This window comes from Tiliqua scincoides, chromosome 4 (assembly GCF_035046505.1).
Source record: "Tiliqua scincoides isolate rTilSci1 chromosome 4, rTilSci1.hap2, whole genome shotgun sequence".
NCBI classification, from domain to species: Eukaryota; Metazoa; Chordata; class Lepidosauria; order Squamata; family Scincidae; genus Tiliqua; species Tiliqua scincoides.
Genome location: NC_089824.1, coordinates 121,543,919 through 121,561,997, shown reverse-complemented (window position 1 = coordinate 121,561,997; position 18,079 = coordinate 121,543,919).

Below are 18,079 nucleotides of genomic sequence, written 5' to 3'. Positions count from 1 at the left end.
CCCATTCTGTGCCATGGAAGGAAGACTCCTCAGACTTCCCTTCAACCATTCACTTCATGCAGCAACCCACCAATGGCAGATTTGAATTGAAACTGTCACCATCGGTTGCTTCAGTGAAGAAGATGGCGCTCGTGTGCGTGACTTACGTAGAGCAATGGCCTGAAGGGTCCACTGGGCCGGCTGGGAGTCCCTTCAGAAAAGGAGTTTGCTTATGGAAAAAAGGCGCATGAGAAAAAGAATCTAAATATCTCTTTTTCTTCCAATTCTTTGACAGATTCTGCGGAGGCTGCATCACGCTGGGGCTGGAATTCCTCCATGCAAATAAGGTCATTTACAGGTAGGGCTGAGAGGGAAATGGACAAATCCGTCTCTTCTTCTAAGAGATAAAGTTAAAGGAATCCCAACTGAAGAGAAGGAACAGGCTTCGGGGGATGTTTATAGCAGGCTTTTGCTTCATCTTTACGGATCAGTACCAAAATACCAGAATTGAAAACATGGGGAGGCAGCCTGGCACCCAGGGCCTGGCCCCCCATTTGTACACCACTGCGGTCACGTCTTACTGAATGAGAAATTCGTGGCCTAATTCTATCTGGGCTTGACGCTGGCAGATCTTGCAACCAGTGGCTCCGCAGCTCACTACTGATGGTGCAGGAGTAGGTCAACCCCTCACCAGCAGTGGCAGGCCACGAAAGCTCTGCTGGAGCAGTTAGGTCAGTGGCTGGGGTGTTTCAGGCTGGGGATTGGTCCAGGCCAGGGTGATGTGGGGGGGAGGAGGTCGGATCTCATCAGCCGACACACATGCTGGATGTTGTTCCCCCTTTCCTGACCTGCCAACAACCTCACTGAAATAATCTCACCTTGAGTGGGAAATGGGTGTATGTATTCATGTATGAAGGCTTGTGAGCCACCTTGAACTTTTGGAAAGGTGAGGTCTAAGTGTTTTAAATCCGTCAATGAATCAGGGGATCCAATCCAGCTAGCGTTTGGGGATGGGGGCGGCAGGAGTCTTTGCAGTTTCCTCAGGGGCTTCCCTTTCCTCAGACTTCCCTTTGGGACACCTTCATTTTCTTTTCATTCTGTCCGTTGTTCAGAGACCTGAAGCTGGAGAACCTCATGATTGATCGTCATGGCTATATTAAGATCACAGACTTTGGAATCTGCAAAGAAGGTAATGCCATGATTGAGGATGACTGAGGCCATCAGCCCTTCACAGGTGCACAAAAGCAAAAAGATGGGGCTCCTGCACACAAAATGTCCGCATTTGGTAAGGGGTGGATCGAGGAGTAAAGAAGGAAAGGAAGATAACTTCAGACAAATCCGTTCAGGAAAAAACCCCTTAAAAAAAGGAGATTAGGAGAGGTGCTAGGAAGTGTGTGCATCGGAGGGGGGGGATAGCAGGACTTGCATGGCCTCAGGTGGATGGGGAAGGCCTTGTCCAAATGGGCCCCTTGTGCTCTGCAGCTCATTGTGATTGCAGTGTCCCCTTTTGCCTCCCAACATCGCAATGGGACAGTTGGTCCAATATTTGCCCCGTGTCATTGGCGCCACCTGATTCTTGCTGTGCTGTGCTTGCCCAACACCTGCACGTCCGAGCCCCTCCTCCAGTCTCCCGGTTAGTTTTTCTAACTGCTCGGGAAGAGCGGTTCATCCGAACCGACCCCTTCTACTTCCGGCTGAACTGACCCTCAGCCTCCGACTGGGTGCATTGAATTAAAAGTTATCTTTCTTCTGTTCAAAAATCTGGTCACCACAGTTCTATGGAAGTAGGTGGCAGGATTTAAAATGATTGCATGAAGTGCTGCAAGTCTAGAGAACTCTAGCTAGCGAGCCGCAACCTTGAAGTGGCCAGAGGTCCGACAAATGCCTTTTCAGTGCTTTTGCTAGACTTCATCCCCTTGGAAGCTGTGTAGGAAATCAGGTTGTTCTGTAGTGCTATCCACATCTGTGGTGACTTCTGGAATAAAGAAGAACCTCGGCTAAACAGCTTGCCCTTCGAATGACCACTCAGTAACTGTTTCCATAAGCACGTCTTCCTGGAGGAGGCCAGTGGAGCGATGAATGCTTTCCGGCCCTATTCTCATCTCATTCTTTTCATCTGTAAATCAACTCTTGCAGGCATTGGCTTCGGGGAGAGAACGCGTTCCTGCCTTGGCACCCCAATCACCATGGCCCCTGAAGTCATCACTGGCAAGCCATACACCTTCTGTGTGGACTGGTGGAGTTTTGGTGTTGTCCTCTTCCAGATGATGTCAGGAAGGGTGAGTACAGTAGAATCATCCAGACAAGTTTAAAATGCCATGAGGAAAGCCACAGCTGACAAGCCAAGCGCTTTAGTTGAGAGAAGTCAACTGGACTCGAGAGCACTGCCCCCACCCGGTGGAACAGGAGAGATAATAGATTGAAACAGGCCTATGGGATCTGATCTAGCCCAAGTGCCATTGATCGAATAGAAGAGTTGAGCATAGCCCACCAAAATCAGTGGTGCTCAACTTTCTCAGCTTCTTCATGAGCTGCAAGTGGCCTCCTGAGACAAAGTGCTAAAGTAAGCCAGTCCTGCATCTGTGCGAGTTTAGCAGCAGCAGGGAGAGGCAGCCAGGCCCGAACACGGCCCTTCCATTCCCTTGAGAAGAGGGCAGCAAACCACCCAAACAAAGCCATGCAGTCAGACAGCCAGCAGCAAGATGGCGGCTATCCGGTGTTTTGTACTGAGTGTCATAGGTGTGATACATGCCACTTGGGCAAGAGTTACGGGTGTGTTTTTGGTGCCAGGTGCTTCAGGCACTCTTTGGAACGGGTTTGCTCCCTTAAAGCCTTGCTTGCAGACTTGGAGAGGCAGAGGCAGGCAGAGAGGGAACCACGGTAAGACTTCCGGGGACATGCAGGAATTGTCCCCCCATCAGATAGGCTGTAAGGAGCAAGGAAGCTTCCTTCCGTAAATGTCAGTCTTGTCCTAATGAGGAGAATAGACAGAAACACCAGCTCTGGCCAAAGAAAGGTCAGAAAATGATATGAGAGACCAAGAAAGATTTTGAGGAATGCATGGCCAGCAATATTCTGTTTCTTCCAATCTGTTGAGCTAGGAACCTGCCAGAGAAGTGGTTGGCCTGCTGGATAGTGAGGGATGAAAGGGGGAGATCCAAAGACTTGGAGATGGCAGAGAAATGAAATGAGTTATTTGCATCTGTCTTCACAGCAGAAGACCTCGGGCAGATACTGCTGCCCAAATGGCCCCTCCTGACTGAGGAATTAAGAGACCAATCCTCTCCAATTTTCCAGGACCAATGTAGCCACGCCAATGTGGTGTGCACTGCATCCTGTGGTGGGGAGGCAGTCACAGAGGCCTCCTCAAGGTCTGGGAACATGTTCCCTTACCCCGGGACTGCATTTTGGTTGCACTGCTGCTGGAAAGTTGAATAGGATTGGGCCCTAGTCAGACAGAGGTTAAAAGAGAGGACATGCTAGACTTAACTGACCAATGATTGAATGATCCATAAGTCACCCGGCCCAGATAGCATCCACCCAAGAGTTCTTAAGGAACTGAAGAATGAAGTTGCTGATCTCTTGACTAAAATATGCAACTTGTCCCTTAAAATGACTGCGGTGCCAAAGGATTAGAGGATAGCATACGCCATGCCAATCTTTAGGAAAGGAAGGAGAGGGCACCCAGGAAACTAGAGGTCAGTCAGCCTAACATCTTTTCCAAGTAAGATGGTGGAAGCCTCCTTAAAGAGAAAATCCTAAAATGCCTAGATGAACAAGCCTTGCTGAGGGAGAATCAGCATGGCTTCTGTAAGGGTCAATCTTGCCTCATGAACCTCTGAGAATTCTTTGGAAAGGTCAACAGGCATGTGGATGCGGGTGGACCTGTGGATATTTCAGTATCGATCTGGCGTTTGACATGGTCCCTCACCAAAGGCTACTCCGCAAACTCTACTGTCAAGGAATGAGAGGGCAGGTCCTCATATGGATGAAGAATTGGTCGAGGACCAGGAAAGAAAGAGTGGGTGTCAATGGGCTGTTTTCACAATGGGAAGAAGTGAAAAGTGGTGTGCACCAAGGATCTGTCTTGGGACCGGTGCTTTTCAACTTGTTCATCAATGACTTGGAGCAGGGCCTAGGAGTAAAGGGGATAATTGGTACCTGCACCCAGGGTCAAAAAGGGGGCCCAGGAACCAAAGGAGGGGGCCCAGAAATTTCCTGGCATCTGACTTTTTCCTGTCTACTCAGACTTGTTTCCCACACGGGATGTTGGGGACACTACCATGACTGGGGATGCTGGGGACACTACTGATGCCACATGGGTGGGTAGACCTGGGCTCCAAAGACTTTTCCAGCTGTCTCTATCCTCCCCCCTTGCTTTGCCCCTTCCTGCCCCTGTTCTGCCTGCCCATCATCACCCTCCCCCGCTCCGTTTCACAGTTCCCTTTTTGCAAGGGAGTCCAAAAGAAACTTTCTACCCCCGGAAAAATTCCTCTCAGAGGCCCTGACCTGGAGACAGGAATAAGCAGTGAGGTGGCCAAGTGGGTGGATGACACTGAACTATACCGGGTGGTGAAGAGCAGAAGGGATTGTGAAGAGTTCCAGAAGGATCTCTCCAAACTGGGAGAAAGGCAGTTAAATGGCAGATGTGTTTCAGTGGAAGTAAGGAAGGCAAAAATCCAAACTTCACATGTAGACTCATGTGTTCTGAGCAGTCCGTGATGCATCAGGAGATAGATCCTGGAGTGCTGGTAGACAGCTTGATGAAAGTGTTGACCCAGTGTGCGGCGGCTGTGAAGAAGGTCAATTCTATGCTAGGGAACTTTTAAAAAGGATTGAGAAGAAAACAACCAATATTATAATACCAGTGCATATATTGATGCTAAAGCCACATCTGGAGTCTTGTGTCCAGTTCTGGTCGCCACATCCCTAAAAGGACATAGTGGAACTAGAAAAGGTGCAGATGAGAGCAACCAAAATGATGACTGGGCTGGGGCACCTCCCTTCTGAGAAAAGGCTACAGCGTTTGGGGCTCTTTAGTCTAGAACAGTTGTTCTCACACATTGAGCGCCGGGACCCACTTTTTAGAATAAGAATCTGTTGGGACCCACCGGAAGTGATGTCATGACTGGAAGTGACGTCATCAAGCAGGAACATTTTTAACAATCCTAGGCTGCAATCCTATCCACACTTACCCAGGAGTAAGTCCCATTGACTATCATTGTTCAAAGAACATACAGAGTAGTTTGTTCAAAGTACAGATCTGTAACGTTTCCCCAAATGCAGTCACATCCCATGGTAGCATCAAGTCTAATTTATTAAAAATGAAATGAATGGGGACCCACCTGAAATTGGCTCATGACCCACCTAGTGGGTCCTGACCCACAGTTTGAGAAACACTGGTCTAGAAAAAGGGTGCCCGGTGGGAACATGATAGAGATCTACAAAATGATTCAGGGGATGGATAGAGTGAATTGCGGGGTGTTCTTTTCCCTCTACCAGGGGACATCCACTCAAATGGAGTGTTGGGAGAGTTAGAACAGACAAATGAAAATATTTCTTTACCCAGAATGGAATTGGTCTATGGAACTCTTGGCCACAGGATTTGGTGATGGTGTTTGGCCTAGATGCCTTTCAAAGAAATTTTACAGAGTTCTGGAAGAAAAGTCAATCACAAGTTGCACGCCATGATGAGTCCCAGGTTCCTAGACGCGACGGTTAGGTGCAACCTCCTGGTTTCAGAAACAGGCTCCTTCCAAATGTCAGGCGCAAGGGAGTGGCAGCCACAAGATGGAGGTATTTTCTGATCTTGTGTGCTCCCCAACAGCCCAATCCTAACTTGTGCTGGAACAGGCAGGCCAGCGGGCCTGCACTGTCTCCAGCGCATGTTTGGGGCTGAAAGCAGTGCGGCTCGAGGCAAAGGAAATGGCTTCCCCTTACCCCATGCCGTGCTGCAGCGGCCCCAATGGGTCACCACCTCCGGAGGTGGCGCAGATCCAGGCAGAATGGAGCAGCCACAGGCTTTTCCAGACCGCCCAGGAACAGGGGTCAGCTCCTCCTCCTCCCCGCCCTCCCCACACTCCTCCAGAACTCTGTCAGCCGAGCTTGGCCGTTGCCACTCACCCATCCTTCGGGGCCCATGGCGGTGCAAGGAGGGCAGCACATGTCCGTGTGCCGGCCTAACTCCCTTCCGAGCGGACTCATCTTAGCAGGGCTCTTCTAACGTTCTTTGGCCAGTAGGATCAGAAGTCAGTGACCACCCATGACTGAGCCTTGTCCTTTCTTCCTCTTCCTTGTTAGGACCCTTTTGATGGAATAACTTGCCAACAGTTGATGCTCAACATAGTGGCGGCTGAAGTTGTCTACCCGGTACACCTGACTTTAGAAGAAGTGTCCCTTTTGGCTGGGGTGAGATGATATGGAATTCAATTCTTTGTGCCTTTCAGTGGTGGACCAAGGGCAGGCTAAGGTTCATGTTCACGCTCCATCTCTAAGGAGAAATACACCATGGTGTAGGTTTCCGTTTGGGGGGACAACCTTGCCTGAGGACTGTGTGAAGCACTGCCTGCCTCTCTGGTCTTCTCCAAACCAGTCTCCTGTCAAGCAAGAGACGCTGAAAAATGTTCTGGTTTGCTTTTGAAATCCTTGCCAGGGGACCTCCGTGAAGAAACAGATGCCTTCAGAAAAACTGCCAGACGTTTTCATATCCCAGAAACAGAAGTGGTGCATTTGTGCATCCCTGCTAAATGGAGCTGCAGGGTTTTGGGTGGTACATTCCAAGGGGCTGATGTCTAGATCCCTATCTAAGGCTGCAATCCTATACACACTTTCCTGGTAGTAAGCCCCACTGAAAACAGTGGCACTGATTTCTGAGTAGACCTGCAGAGGATTGTGCTGTAAATCGTACTCAGAAGCTGACCTCACCAAAGGAAAACGAAGATTTTGAGCACACAGCTCTAGGTGTAGCAAGAGCATGGCCTCAGGGGAAGTCACCTTGATCTCGGAATCCCCTGTCTTGTAGGGTTTTTGTAGAGATACATTGAGCTAGCTGCTGCTAAGGGCTGAGGACAGACCCAGCTAATTGTCCTGAGAGATCACCCTCTCAGTAGCTGAAGACCAAAGTCTTTGGTCAAGCAAGCAAACGCCCTCTCCCTATTTTGCATTCCTATTAATAGGCATGATGGAAGCAGAAGCCTTCACTCCAAACTCCGTTCAGTCTGGGGTGCTAATCCTGAGGTGCACCTCTAATTTCAGGGTGCTGCTTCGAATCCCAACCCAAATCCGTCTGGGTGTCTCTTTTCCTGAGAGGCAGGCAGGCAGTGGGACTCATTGGAGCTGTCTTTGCAAGGTAGCCTGGAAGAGTTCACTAGCAAGTCTTTCATGAGATCACCACAGAGGTGGGAATGACCAAATGACTGAAGTCAGTCACTCAAGATAAAAAGGGAATCTGCAAGGACTTTGCTGACCTGTATTCAGGCCCTGCTTATCACCTGGTTTATCAGCTCAAGTCAATAGGCTGGGAATGAGCCTGCAACCACACAATGCAGAGCACTTTGCCAATTCTGAGTTTCCAGAAAGAACTCAGTGTGTTTGTGCACCAACAGCTTCTGGAGGTGATGAAAAGTCTTTAGGTGTCTGTGATGAAATAGCTGTACAGTTGTGATCCAATTCTGAGGGACTTCAGGTTCCAAGGGGAGCTGGTCAATCCGTGAGCCCACGCAGGGAAGAGATCACCAGGCCTGATTTTCACCTCTCTTCTGTGGCTCCTCACAAGGCCAGTCTCTGGTGGGGAGAGCCCCGGGGACCTAGACAGGGACCAAGCGTCAGCCAGGATGGAGCCTTGGGTTCTGTTGGTGTCGGTCTGTCCTCCCCCTCCAGACGCTGGGAGCTCCTGGTCCCCTCAGCTCCGGTGAGGCTGGGTTAGGACCCAGGTTCTCTGCCTAGTCTAGCAAGCCTCTTTCCATTGTTTTCCGCCTCCTTGAATCCAACCTTTTGGCTGAGAACCTCTGCCGTTTTCTGGGATCCGTGGATTTGTCAGCTTCCTTGCTCTGCAGGTCTTACTGTCAGAGTGCATAGCATTCGTGGGGAGCGGTTTACCCCTCTGGGAAGCAGGTGCCTTGGGCTGGGGGCAGTGGCCTAGATCTACCAAGTCTTGTCCCAGCAGGCTGCATGTTAAACCGATTGGAAGAGGGGGGATGGGAAGGGGGTGAGCATTGGGCACTAGGCCTCACTGCCCTGGATGAGCAGGTAGAAGTTCCCTCCCCCTCTTTTCATGCCAGTGCACTGAGGGATTTCAGTTCCATTCCCTGACAAAGTCTAGCCCCTGGGAGATGTAATTTTGAGAGCGGAAGAGTGGAGAGAAGGATCTTCTTTTCCCTCTGACACTATGACCTGGGATATGCACTAAAACTGAGTGTTGGGAGAGTTAGAGAAGACCAAAGAAAATATTTATTAACCCAGCGTGTGTTCTCATCCGTGGAACTCCTTGCCACAGGGTGTGGTGATGGCGTCTGGCCTAGATGGCTTTAAAAGGGGATTGGACCGAGTTCTGGAAGAAAAGTCCATCACTGGCTACGAGCCATGCTGGGTACATGCAACCTCCTGGTTTTAGAAGTAGGCTACCTCAGAATGCCAGATGCAAGGAAGTGACAACAGGGTGCAGGTATCTTGTTGTCTGCAGTGGTACAGCGAGTGAACGTGTAGCCCGGTGCAGAGCACAAAATGTTGCTCCGGAAGTGACGTCACAAGCGGAAGTGACATCAACCCAGGCTTTATAAAACGTGCAAACTTGGGGTAAACCTGCTTCCTCCCCCCAGCAGTTCACCACCCACTTGATCTGTCACCTCCCCCAGCCAGTGGCATAGCTAAGGCATCTATCTTAGGGCATCTGGGGCATCTATCTTAAGGCATCTGGGGTCAAAGAAGATTTTGTAGCCCCCCATGACAAAATCCAATTTAAGAAAATAAACAAATAAATAGAAAAAGTGTGCCCCTTATTGGTTAGAGACACTGTGTTGGGGACGGTTATTCTCTCCCTGCTAAATTGAAGAGGAGCAGCGCTGTAAACATGGAAATGACTGCTGACTCATATTAACACCTTATTGGTTCCCTGCTGTATCATAATAGCATCTCATTGGCTCTCAGAACAATCAGTCTTTGAGGTCAGTTTTGAGTTGAGAAAATCTACTTTTTGTTTCTTAAGGCAGTTGTGTTTTCGTTTGCTGGTTAATTGGCCATAACATTTGCTAGAAAACAGTTGTTCTAATATGGTTTGTTCAATTGCATTCTGCATTAAATTACCTTTCCAATGATATATAACATGACGGTATTGTTCATACATACCAAGATTTTCACAATTTTGGCCATGAGTGTCAAGTTCAGCTTGTTGCCCAGTGAGACTGCTACCCCCTGCACCCCCTTAGCTACGTCACTGGTTGTGTGCTCCCAGAGGCATCCGTTGGGGCACTGTGAGATACAGTAAGCTGGACTACATGGCTCTTTGGCCTGATTCAGTGGAGCTCTTATGTTTTGGCCCCAAAATGTGCTGAAGTTGCAACTTGTATTTCATGTGGCGAGGGGATGAATGAGCCAAATTACAGTGCCAGAGGCCCCCAAAGCACTAACGTCTGCCTTCTTTTTCTATGATGACATGGCTAGGCAGTCCTAAAACGGCAGTTCTGAAAAGATTCATTTTTTAAACACTAAAAAAAAAGAGGTTTTTTTTTTTTGGGGGGGGGGAGCAAAGTTTTTAAGGTCCCTGCATTGATATAAATCCCAGCATGTACTGGTGGTGCATTTGCACATCATGAATGGTGTCAGCAATTTTGAAGCAATTGGGAGTGTACTCAAATATGCAAATGGGCAGGAGGTCTGGTCTAGAGGGTAGAGCCTCCATTTGCCTGAAGATTAACATCCACAAGGCCGGCAGTTCGAGGCCACCGGCACCGTGCGACCTTGAAGCAGCTGGCAAGCTGCAGCTGAGCTGTTCCATCTGCTCGGAGTGTGGGAGGATGGAGGCCAGAATGTTAAACCAGATCGGAGCATAACATCTTGAATGTGGTGGTTCTTGAAAGAGAGAACCTTCTTTCAATTTGTAAAAATCCCTGCGTGGATTTATAAGCCTGCCTGTGTAAACCGCCTTGAATAAAGTCTTGAATAAAGACCAAGAAAGGCGGTATATAAATACTGTATATTATTATTATTATTATTAATAGAGGGGGGTTCTCTCTTCTTAACCATGTGCCAGGAACTTCATTTGTGTATCAGGGAAACACATCCGTCCCTCTTGGTTCCTTGGTCTAAGCCAGTGATTAGGTGGGTGGCCATCTTCTCTTTGAATTGCCTTTCTGACAGTCTCCAAACTTTTCTAGCTAATGAAGAAGAACCCCACCCAACGCCTGGGCAGCCAAGGGGACGCCGGAGAAATAAAAGAACAACCTTTCTTCCGGGTATGTGCTGGTTTCTGAAGAAAGCAGTCTTTCCCTTGCCACTGAAGAGCTCCAAGAGCCCTGGAAATATTCTGGTGCAAAAACACCCTGCCTCTTTGTCTATTTCCAGGAGACAGTGTGGGAGGATATATTGTCCAGGAAGATAAAAAGTCCTTTCTCCGTAGCCCTCAGTCAACACAGGGTGGATATTTGCAGTTTGCACAGGTGAGTGTTCTTCAGGCTGGAGATGGACCTAACATCCTAACATCCACTGTCATTGACTGCGGCCTGGGAGTGCAGTCGACTGAAGCCTCTGAGAAGATGCTTTATCTTGTCTTTCAGTTCAGAAAGTGACATCAGCTTCCACTTGTCATTGGGGGACAAACCAGCCCACAGCACGCCCAGCAACATGCCCATTCCTGTGGAGTCGATGCCTGACAACGACCCTGGGACGTCCATGCCAGACGGGTATGATCATGCAGGTTGAGCCTCCTTATCCTGGCCTGTGGCCTGGGAGTGAAGTCGACTGAAGCCTCTGAGAAGATGTCTTTATCTTGTCTTTCAGTTCGGAAGGTGCCATCAACTTCCACTTGTCATCGGTGGACAAACGAGCCCACAGCATGCCCAGCAACATGCCCGTTTGTGTGGAGTCGATGCCTGAAAACGACCCTGGGACGTCCATGCCCGACGGGTATGATCATGAGGTTGAGCTTCCTTCTCCTGGCCTGTGGCCTGGGAGTGCAGTCGATGAAGCCTCTGAGAAGATGCTTTATCTTGTCTTTCAGTTCGGAAGGTGCCATCGGCTTCCACTTGTCATCGGTGGACAAACGAGCCCACAGCATGCCCAGCAACATGCCCGTTTGTGTGGAGTCGATGCCTGAAAACGACCCTGGGACGTCCATGCCCGACGGGTATGATCATGAGGTTGAGCCTCCTTATCCTGGCCTGTGGCCTGGGAGTGAAGTCGACTGAAGCCTCTGAGAAGATGCTTTATCTTGTCTTTCAGTTCGGAAGGTGCCATCGGCTTCCACTTGTCATCGGTGGACAAACGAGCCCACAGCATGCCCAGCAACATGCCCATTTGTGTGGAGTTGATGCCTGACAACGACCCTGGGACGTCCATGCCAGACGGGTATGATCATGAGGTTGAGCCTCCTTATCCTGGCCTGTGGCCTGGGAGTGCAGTCGATGAAGCCTCTGAGAAGATGTCTTTATCTTGTCTTTCAGTTCGGAAGGTGCCATCAGCTTCCACTTGCCATCGGTGGACAAACGAGCCCACAGCATGCCCAGCAACATGCCCATTCCTGTGGAGTTGATGCCTGACAACGACCCTGGGACGTCCATGCCAGACGGGTATGATCATGAGGTTGAGCCTCCTTATCCTGGCCTGTGGCCTGGGAGTGCAGTCGATGAAGCCTCTGAGAAGATGTCTTTATCTTGTCTTTCAGTTCGGAAGGTGCCATCAGCTTCCACTTGCCATCGGTGGACAAACGAGCCCACAGCATGCCCAGCAACATGCACGTTTGTGTGGAGTCGATGCCTGACAACGACCCTGGGACGTCCTTGCCGGACGGGTATGATCATGCAGGTTGAGCCTCCTTATCCTTGATTTTGCATCTGTGGAGTTGGCTCAGCCTGAAGCCTCTGGAGTCTCTTCTGAGGCCTGTGGAGGCTGTGCACAGCCTTGCCCTTGCTTCGGTGCCACACGCACAACAAATGCCATTAGCCAGTTCTTCTTTTTCCTAGGTATTGTATATCTGCCTTGAGTCCCTTTTGGTGTGGGAGAAAGGCAGGATATAAATCCTACCAATCAATCAATCAATCAATCAATCAATCAATCAATCAATCAATCAATCAATCAATCAATTTCTCTCATTGCAGCTTCAAACTTAGGCGATGCTCTTCCTGGCCCACCATTCTCAGGTGCCGCATACAGAATCAGCTGTCTAGGCCAGCGGTAAGTATTTGTCTGTGTGTGTGTATGTGTGTGGGGTGTGTACCTGGGTGAGGGGAAGCCTGAAGGGGAGCAAGGAGCCACCATGTGGTGGTGGAGGAGCACGTGCTCTGCATGTGGACGGCTCCCTGGAACCCCCGTTAACGGGCCAACAGGGAACATAGTGTGGAACGTTCTCTGCTGTCCGATTGAAAGGGTGCTGATCTGGGTCGGAAGAAAAATGATTTGACTTTGAAGAAGGCAGTTTCTTCAGGAAGGGGGCTTGCCAGAGCAATGTAGAGCCCATGTGAGAGACTTGTAAGCCTCGGTTTGGAGGAAGCTTCCCTGCAGGTGTCGCATCTTGCGTGTCAGCCGTAAAAGGCCCCAAGAAAAGGCCTTTCTGTGATGACCTCGTAGATTGCTACATTTGGTCCTCTGCAGAAAGAGAATTCCTTGCTTGCCAGTGTGAGACTTCAACACAGTTGAAACTCCCCATTCAACGGTGCGGTTAAGGGACAAGGATACCAGCATGATCACTTCTGGTTCTGCGCAGCAAAGCAGACAGGGGGCTTCTTTGCCCTGGGGTCTTCTTGCTAAAGTGGCCATAGAGATGAATGGAATGGAAAGCTCCTGGCTCTGATGATCATGCTTTGTGACCTGTTCCCTTTGCAGTCACTTCCCTGAGCTGAAGGACAGCTCTGTCTCCTGAAAAGCTGCACCAAAGAAATACATGTAAGTCTTCTTGTGTGAGGGTGCAATCCTATCCACACTGACCTGGGAGTAAGCCCCCCTGACTGGAACGGGACTTACTTCTGAGTAGGCATGCATAGGATTGGGCTCTTCCAGTGCTAAACATCCATTTCCTCCCCATCCCCGTGGCGAGCTGTTAGCTGGACCTCGTGCCCTCAGCTTCCCTTTTTGAACTTCTTCCCCTCCTTGGCCGTGACTCAGCTGTGCTCCATGTTTCCTTCTCCCCCTCCCACTGGCTTGGGACACCACCTAGTTGCTGGCGGTGGTCTTGCAGGCTTTCCTTAGCACTGGTGGGAGTCAAAGTCATAATGGGGGGGGGAGAGACTCATCACAGATGCTTCCCTTGCTTCCCCTGCCTCCATTCTCTTCACTGCCTTGCTGTTTCATGTTTGTCATTAGTTTGTCAGCTCTTCAGGGCCCAGCCCTAAGCTGTGCACACCGTAAAGAACATTCACCACTACTTTCAGCACACTAAGCCGGTATGAAGCCATGTGCTGGCCTAGCACCGGTTCAGGATTGCTCTCTTATTGTTTGAACTATTGGAAGCTGTCCTGGTAGACCCTGTCAAGGTGCAATGGATTTTTAAAAGAAAAAATTCAATAAAAAAGACAAAAATTCCAAAGGATACACATTGCCCTGATTTCTAAAGTGTGGATTGGACATCGTCACCATGCACCCTGACCTCAGTGGTATGACAAAAGCTTAAGATCTGAAAGCAATTGAAATACATCCATCTTGCCTTTTATTTTCTTAACACACTTAAAAACAAGCTTCTTCTGGACTGGACGACGTTCCTTTCACCATTCCATGTAGCCCTCCGTTGAAGTGACTGTTTCTCTTTTGGTTTGCTTAGAATGAAGGCAGTTCCAGGAAATAGTCTTAAGTTCTGGAGCAGTTAGGTTATAAAGGCAGACATAATAAGATACTTGGTCTGTTCACTGCTAATCTGTAGAAAGATGGTCCAGACCTTCATAGGAAGTAGTCTTATGCTGAGTCAGATTGTTGGTCCACTCAGCTAATACATTCTCTGCTCCAGCAGGCAGTGGTTCTGTTGGAATTACCCCTGGGAGACACACCCAGGGAGACACACCCTGTGTCCCCCAGGGGTAATTCCAACATTAAACCAGCAATAACCCAGTTCTCAATGGGGAACATCCTGCCAGGGTAAATAGATTTCCAAATGGTCCTCTTCACCCGCCAAACATACCCCCAAATGTCAGAGTTATTGCCTAACTTTGCACAAATAGATCTTGTCTTTTCTTGCAACTTTCCCAAGGTGCACACAGTGCTGAAGCTACTGAAGAATGTCTTCAATACAGTATCTCAGGAGGCCATCCAACAAGTCAACATGGGCTGCGCAGCATGAGGAGAATTCCTTCCCAGGGAGTTATCTGACTATTTGGCCAGTACCACAGGGTTGACTGAGTGTGCCGCAAGAGGCCAGCGAGATGGTTGAAGATTTTCGCTGGTCAAGAGGCAAGCCCTCAGTGTTCTTGCCCATGTCTAGGGGTACAAAATGACAGAATGAATGACATCAGAGCACAATGCTATGCATATGTATGAAAGAGCAAGTCCTACTGAGTTCCTTGGGGTTTGCTCCCAATGCGGGTGTGTATAGCAGTGGTTCCTTCACACAAAGGTTGAGAACACTTCAAGGATTTGTGGGCGGGACAGCGGTGGCACCTCAGCAATTGTGGCAAAAAAGGACTTTTAAAAATAGTACCTGTGGGTAGTGCTTGCCATTTGGATGGCGTGGCTGGGTGGGGGTTGCGGCCCCCTCTGCGAACCTCTCCGCTGCTCAAAATGGCTCCCTGCTGTGATTGTGAACCTCTTCTGGGTTTGCCACTGGCGCTACCCCAATATTCTTGAAAAAACCTGTTTTCTGCTGCAGCGATGCGGTAGCTGAGATGCCTTCACTGCTGTAGCCACGCCCCTTCAGGGGGATTGCAGTAGTTCCAGTTTTGCTGAGGAGTCGCAACACCCAGGTTGGAAACCACAAGCTTAGATCGATAAACTCACACAAACTATCGGAGGGCCTGATCCTCATCTTTCCAGCACTGATCCAGTCATGCCAATGGGGCACGTGCTACATCCTGTGGTAGTGGGTAATCACAGAGGCCTCCTCAGAGTAGGGGATAGTTTGTTCCTTCACCTTGGGGCTGCATTGCGGCTGTATCAGCACTCGAACGTTGGACCGGATTGGGCCCTGAGCTGCAGAATTCAGCTGCTCGTGGTGCAGACACTATTTTTTCTTTTTTCATAGGCCACAGTCTGCTTTGCCTGCAATACAGAGGCGTCCATTAATCCTTCCCTTAGTTCCGGCTCACAGTCTTCAGATTTGGAGCAGTTAGGATATCAAGTCGTAAGGAAAAACTTGCCGAGTGTGTTGATTGCGTGGTCCAGACTTTCCTAGGGAGTGGTCTTATGCTGAGTCCACTCAGCTAATACTTTCTCCTCTCCAGCAGGCAGTGGTTCTCCCACGTCAGGAGCAGGAAGAGACATTTCTCACTGAGCCTTGGCCTTCCCTATTTCAACAGAGCTTGGGGCGAAGGTTGACTTTGGAGAAGGTGGGGCTTTCAGGCTGACTTTGTTATTTGGGTTTGCTTATCTAAGGATTCCTTCTGTGCTTCACAGATCTTCAAAGGAGAGGGCTCCAAACTGCTCCTCTTTGTCAGCTGCCAAACTTCTGCCTTCTTACTTGAGCACTGGACAGAGGCTCAACGAGACTGCGGAGCAGCTTTTCTCCAAATGCTTTGACTGCAACTCTAAATGCAGTTTTTCTCTCAACTCAGTGACCAATGGAGTTGGTATGTGTTTATTAATAACAATAATATAGTGTTGCGAAGCAGCTGGGAATGATGTCATAATCCCGAGTGCTGAGAGGGAAGCTGTGCGGGCTTCAGTAACAGCTGCGCAGCCACCTGGACCTGAGCTAGCCAATTCACTGGTCCAGGTCTTTGTGCTGCAGGATTGGGTCTGGAACTAGGCTAGGATTTGGCAGCCCTTCTGCCCTCCCCCACCCTGTCCCAGCCTCTGCTACCCCACCTGCATTGGCAGTTCTGCTTGGCTGCTCTGGTGCACGCAGGAAGACTGGCCTTCCCACCAACGCTCCAGCAGCATGCAAGTCCATACAGTGCCTGAAGCACTTTCACCACTGCCATAAGGCAGGTAGCGCTGCCAGAACGTTACTTCCACCAGCACTAAGAGCCCATCAGATTGGGCTGTAACTGGTTCTCATTTCTTCTTCTTCTCTGCCAGTCGGTTTGGATTTAGCAATTGTATTGGATTGTGAAGAAGTGCCAAGAAATAGCCAGAACAACTGTTCTGAAAATACACAGCTCTTTTCTCCATTTGATCTTGAATATATTGTAGGGCACAATCCTATCCAACCTTCCAGTTCCCATGCAGGTGCAGTGCAGCCCCATGAGCCTGGAGAAGGCCTCTCTGATTGCCCCCACCACCACAGGATGCAGTCCATGCCCGTTTGGCACGGCTGCAGTAGCAGTGGAAAGCTGGATGGGAGTGGAGCAGGATCATTGATGAGTAGTGCCATGGGGGTTGGGTGCCTCCTACCAGTACTGCAGTTGCCTTGTCTATTGTCCAAACGCTGATGGTGTGCCTTGACAGTCTGAGTGCCTTGACAGTAGGCCGTGAAATGAAATCACTGGCTTAGAACCTGGGTACTGGTCTCATTCACTACCTGAATAGTTGCTCGTTAAAAATTCTGAAGGCAGTCTTTTATCTATCAGTAATGCAGAAAAACTTGGAGGTGCATACTTTGCTGTCACACGGAGAGAATCACAACATGATTGGTTGCTGTGTTGGTCCAAGATGGCCCGAAGTAAGGTCATGCCCCTTTTTAAAAGTCCAAATTGAATAGTAACAAGGTACTAAACAGCCAGCTTTGGAATCTAGAGGATTCTTCATCAGTCAAAATCAGGGATTTTCCACTGGTGTGCCGTGGCACATTGGTGTGCCATGAATGGTCTGCAGGTGTGCTGCAGAAGCTGGGGAGAGGTTAATCGATAAGTAGGGCACCCCCCTCCCCGCCACTGGCAGCATGGTGTGCCTTGTCATTTGTCAAAAAACCGATGGTGTGGCCCGAAAATGTGAGTGACTTGTCAGTTGCTGTGAGATGAAAAAGGCTGAGAATCGGTGGCGTAGATGGTGAGCAGCAGAACCAGGAAGGAACAGCAAGAGCATGTTGCAGGTTTCCCAACAGCCTGCAGTTTGTAAAATCGAAAGGTGGCCTTTAGAAAGGTTGCAGACTTGAACCAAGCTGGGAAGGCTGTGAACAAGTTTCCCTGAACACAGGGCTGCTTCAATGTTTGACACCCACCCCAGTCGAGAAGAATGACATCTGTGCATTAACTCAGGTCAGTCTCTAGCACCCTCGAAACTCCTTGGTTCTTTCCAAGGCAGAGATCAGGAGCAAAGCAGAGCAATATTATTGGTTTTATTTTCTCAGAATACAATTCAGGGGTCACAAATGGCTGAAAGTCAAACTGGGAGCAATCCCTGGTCTTGGAGGCATCTCACCTCTTGTCCTGAGAGAAGGAAACGCTGTTGGCCAGTTGGCTTTTTTCTTTCTCTGGGTTGTTTGCTCAATTAAATTCTACTGCTTCTCAATTGTTAGGGGAAACTACAGGAGCAAGTCAGCAGCAGATAAAAGCCCGCAGGCCAAATGCAATCTCTTCTCTTGGCACAACAGTCAAGGCCAACTCTTCCAAACATTCTCAGCATCAACTGACCACAGAGAAGTTCACAGTTTTCAAGAATCAGAACCAGGTTTAGATTAGCGTTTAGATGTCTAATGGGGAACATATTTCAAGTCCCTTTGACTGACATCAGGGGGACTTCAGCACTTAACTTAGACTAGATTTGGAACACATGGTTTGGAGGCCATTTTTAAAAACCTTTCACTTTAGGCCCATGATAGATCTAGTGATCAACTAACTTTGAATGGGATGAGTGATAAGTGATCTGTGTA